At 52.4% G+C, this 4977-nt stretch overlaps 1 long non-coding RNA gene across 1 annotated transcript in view; it reads left to right on the top strand.

Annotated features, from left to right (window-relative positions):
• Nucleotides 1–2991, top strand: part of LOC109299430 — a 17841-nt gene extending 14850 nt beyond the window's left edge. Inside the window, exon 3 of the long non-coding RNA XR_002097837.1 lies at nt 2981–2991. This is a non-coding gene — a long non-coding RNA (uncharacterized LOC109299430). The remainder of the gene's footprint in view (nt 1–2980) is intronic.
• The last annotated feature ends 1986 nt before the right edge of the window (nt 2992–4977 follow it).

The raw sequence follows: 4977 nt of genomic DNA, 5'->3' as shown, positions 1-4977 counted from the left end.
GGGACCTGAACCTGTTCAGCCTCCACAAGAGAAGGCTGAGGGGGAATCTTGTGGCCTGTTACAAACTGGTCAGGGGGGATGAGAAGGCATTGGGGGAGTCACTGTTCCCCCAAGCACAGCCAGGAGTGACCAGGACCAACGGTCACAAGCTGGCAGAGGGTAGGTTTAGGTTAGACATCAGGAGGCGCTATTTCACGGTCAGGGCGGTTAGGGTCTGGAACCAACTTCCAAGAGAGGTGGTGCAGGCTCCTACCTGGGGGGTTTTAAGAAGAGGTTAGATAAACACCTTGCTGGGGTCGTTTGACCCCAGTGCTCTTTTCTGCCATGGCAGGGGGTCGGACTAGATGATCTTCTCAGGTCCCTTCTGACCCTAGAAACTATGAAACTATGAACACCTGCAACTAGTCCTGTAAGGGTGAATTTTTGGTTGTATGCCATACAGGCTGATTATCTTTTGCTAGACTGGTTGTGCTGTAGGTGGCGGTCAGAGGATTGGGAGGTGGATAAAAAGTGCTCTTCAGAGCCAACAGGGAATTCAAACTTTTCTCAAAGACAGGAGCTGGTAAAGCAGTTGAAATTTCAGAAAGTATCTAGGCAGAGACATTGCACAGGGTGAACGGATGTTTGACTGGTTACGGCGCCAGACTGGCTGGGGAGTGGAAGAAGAACAGTGGGAAGAGTTGAGTGACTGGAACCAGCCTAACGGTTTTGGGTGTTTTTAGAGAAAATGGCAAAAATGAATGGTGAAGTTGAATGATGGACAGCAAGGGCAGTGGAGGTCAGAAATGCAACAAGAGACTAAGGCCACCAGATGTATTTCACATGATCAACTGAACACCCATCAATTAACTGTGATCACTGCCAATCTGAGATGGTTTCATCATGTCCTAGAGGTGGTAGATGCTGTTGCTCTGTCCCTATACAACTAACTCTGATGGAGCCCATGGAGTGGGCAGTATCATAATAGTCACTTCAGGGTCCAGGTTTTATCATCGCTAGTAACAGGCACACATTTGGGGACCAGTCCCAAAGTCCTTACTCATCATGTTCTCAGGGACTTCAAACCTTGGCATTTGGTTCCTTGGCTTCAGTATCCTTTAATGCCAGGGCTCAGTTTGGTCCTGGAGTTGATTTGCGGAGTCTCACTGAAGGCACTGATTGTGATTGATTATAGTTGCAGTTGTCAAATTTCTGCAACATTCTTTAGTACGTTACATCAGGGGTAACACAGTACAAGCTTTGGGGGAAAATGTGAGACAGTTCATATAACAGCAATGTATGTGGATAAGAGAAAAACACACAACTACATGAGTGTCACTAAGGCAAGGGTGGGCAATTATTTTGGGCAGAGGACCGCTTACCGAGTTTTGGCAAGCTGTGGAGGGCCACATGGGTAGCCCCGTCCCTTGACAAGTGCCCCGCCTCCTGGTCACCATCTTGGGACCAGAAGTCCCACCCAAATCTCTGATCTTTGCTGCCAGAAGTCCCTCCCCTTGCCCCTGAAGCACTCCTTTGGGGAAGAGGATTTGCCATCTTAGAATGGGAAAATAAACAAATTATATATTAAAAATCAAACACTGATAATAATATATTTTAGCTTAATTCAAAAAAAAATTTGTGTCCTGATTTGTGTGTGTTTGTGCTGTATATGTAGAAGTGATTGCATAATAGCTCAAAATGTAGTCTTACTCCTGTATAGTGTGTGGGGTATGCAGGGGTGTCGGGGGGTATGGGTGGGTGGGTGTGGGGTTTGTGGGGAGCTGTGGGTTTGGGAGTTTTGTGGGGATGTGTGAATCTGGGTGTGGGTATGGTATTTGTGGGTTGTGTGATTGTGCGTAGCAGAGGGTGTGGCTGTGGGGTTTGTGGGAAGGGTTTGAGGGTATGTGGGGTATACGTGGGAGGTCCCCTCTGCATGCACCCCTGAGCCGGTCAACACCCACTCCTACCCCACAACGGCCCAGAGCCCAAGTGCCCTGCGGCACTTCCCTGCCACCACCAACAGTGTGCAGCCCCAGTGTGCCCACTCTGAGCCACCTGGCCACATATAGCAGTAGCGGCGGGGACCAGTGCGTGCAGCCACAACTCTGTGTGCCCCACACCAGCTCCGGGCTCACCCGTCAGGCCTAAGCATTGGCAGCAGCAACTGGGCAGAAACTGCTGCTTGGTGGGGGGAATGCAGCCCTCCCCCTCCGCCCCGCTGCCACTGGGCAGTTTTTGCTGTGGGCACCCAGAGCCTGTGCCACACTAGGCTGCGGTGCAGTTCCTTCACCGCCATCTGTGAGCTGCCCTGTAGCTGCTCTGCACTGTCAGTGCTGCTGTGCTGGACAGCCCAGAGGTGGCGGTGAAGGAGCTGCACCACAGCCTGGCGTGGCGTGGCGTGGGCTCCAAGTAGCCACAGCATAAACTGCCCAGCAGCAGCGAGGGGGAGGGGCCGCTTTCCTTGTGCTGAGCAGCAGTTTCTGCCCACCTGCTGCTGCTGTTGCTGCTCAGTTCCAATGGACGAGCCTGGAGCCAGCACTGGGGCCTAGGCTCAGTAGCGGCAGCATGGGACAAACTACTGCTCATCATGGGAGAAAAGTGGCCCTTCCTCCTCCCAGTGCTTCCTGATGCAGCCGCTCGGAGCCTGCATGAGGCTGCCCTGTGTCTGCTCTGCGCTGCCACTGCTGCCTCAGATGGGGCAACCCAGACATCAATCCTGGTGACGTGGTGGAGATGCAGAACAGATCTGCGCAGGCTCCAAGCAGCTGCATCAGGAAGCACCGGGAGTGGGAGGGGCCACTTTTCCCCCATGCTGAGTGGCAGTTTGTCCTATGCTGCCACTGCTCAGCCCAGATGGGCAAGCACAGAGCGCGTGGGGTTGGGGCTGTGTGCTCGTCCCTGCTTGTACCGTGGGGCTGGGGCGGGGGACACTGGGAGTGAGCAGGCACGTGGGAGCCAGCAACAGCCGGACAGGAGTACAAGGCCTGTGTCTCGGGGCCAGTACCGGTGGGGCCCAGAGTGAGGCAGCAGGAGCGCGGGGTCCCGGCTGGCAGGGGCTCTATGGAGCCAGCCAGCTCCCCTTTCTCCCTGCTGGCATAGCCCAACTCAGCTCCATAGACCCCTGCCAGCCTGCAACCCACGCTCCCGCCACCCCACTCTGGGTTCTGCCAGCGCTGGCCCCAAGACACTGGTGTCGGCCCCATGCTCCTGCACACCCGCTTGCTTCTACTTCCCCTGCCCCTACTTTCCTGCCCACCCGCAGGCTGCTCTGCACCATGTGGCTCCCCTGCCTCCCCACCCCCTTCTTACCTGAATTTCCCAGCCTGGTGCAGGGATGCATAAACAGCCCCACAATCCCAGGCCAGAAGCCTCTGCTGGATGGGCTTCCGGCTGGTGGGGGGCAGGGCCAGGCAGGCCTTGCTGTTGAGGGTCCTGCTGTGGCTTCCCTTAGGTCCTACTGCCTCTTGCTCCTTTCATCTTTGACAGGCAGCCAGGGGCAGATGCATACTAATTTTCTAAATTTTTTAGGTGCTCTGTGGGTCGGATAGAATGGCCTGGCAGGCTGGATGTGGTCCATGGTCGTATTTTGTCCACCGCTGCACTAAGGTCACATGGGAAAGGATCCATCCTACCTGCTGACAATAATTGTCCCACATTGATGGAACATTGCATCTAGGTTAGAGTCAAAATACAGGACCTTTCTCCCCCTCCACTTCTCTTCCCTGCCCAGTGACCTCACCTGTGTGGAAGTTGCTCCCTTGATCTTTATTTAAGCTGCAGTAGATGAGTGGCCGGAATATCAGACTCAAAACTTCTCCTACTCTGTGTCATTAAGGCCATAAACTCCTAGGGAAAGGGACTATCATTTTGTGCAGTGCCTGGCATAATGGAGCTTTGATATTTGATGGCACCTCTCAAGCTTCCTCTCAGATGAGCAGTAGGAATAACACTGTGCTTTAGCCGTGGTCCATGTCTTTGTTTTCAGATGCTGATTGCAAATGCTGGTTGGACTTTGAAGTGAGAAACTGAGATCACAACTCCAGTGTGCCTTTGCAGTGACTCTGTTTCTCTGTTCTAAATATTTAATTGTAGCAACCCGGGCCACCCAAGAGAAGGTCTGGCACCATTTGCTGGTGGTGCTGAAGAAAGCAGAAGTGACCACAAACAGGAATTGTCTGCAGTGACTAGTGTCCCTAGTGACGGATGAGAAGTTCTGCTCCCATGACATGGGTTTCTCTGAGATCAAGGAACTATGATTGGACCCAGGAAACCCTTTTGGTCCAGGATTTTGAGAAGCAGTTGTTCTTCTCCCAGAGAGAACTTCCACTAGTAAAATCACATAGTTCTGTTTTTCCTCATTACGCTTCCCATCTTTGGCATACCTCAGCCTTATTATCTGTGCTGAGTGATTCCAGAGTCCCAGAGCTTCTTTAGGGCTTGTCAAATATAACAGATTGTGAGCCAAATCATCCGTCCATGTCAGTCAGTCTGACTTCAGTGGAGTTCTATCAGTTTCTAACAGCTGAAGATCTGGCCTTCTGTCCCAGACTTTTCCAAATGAATCTTGCCACCTGGACTTTTCTTTCCAGTGTTAAGTTCCCCAAGGATGGCTATGCTTGCACAGCCTTTTTTCAGCTGTAGGAACTTGGCAGGTTTCAAAAGAAATGTTTTCTAGCCCAATCCAACGTGATGAGCAAAATGCAGGATTTATTAATTCTATGGGCTGGGTTACGCTGCAGGTTGGTCTAGATAATCATAATAGTTCTTTCTGGCCTTGAAATTAATAGGTCTATACAGCTGAAAAGTTTGATATCTAAGGAATCACCGTCTCCCTCTCCCCCTGCCCCTCCCCTCCCACTCCACAGACTTACTTGCTGGGTGCTCTGTGAATCTGTATCTGTGCATCTTCCCCTCACCCCCAACCCTGCTGTTCCCTTCACCCCTGACCCACCATACCCCTCATCCTGGCAAACTGTGTGGAGACCACCTCTCCCTGGG

Source organism: Gavialis gangeticus, unplaced genomic scaffold (genome assembly GCF_001723915.1).
Source record: "Gavialis gangeticus isolate Ggan-Ray unplaced genomic scaffold, GavGan_comp1, whole genome shotgun sequence".
Classification (NCBI taxonomy): Eukaryota; Metazoa; Chordata; order Crocodylia; family Gavialidae; genus Gavialis; species Gavialis gangeticus.
Note: the sequence above shows the minus strand (reverse complement) of the source record. Positions and strands in the feature narration are given on the sequence as shown.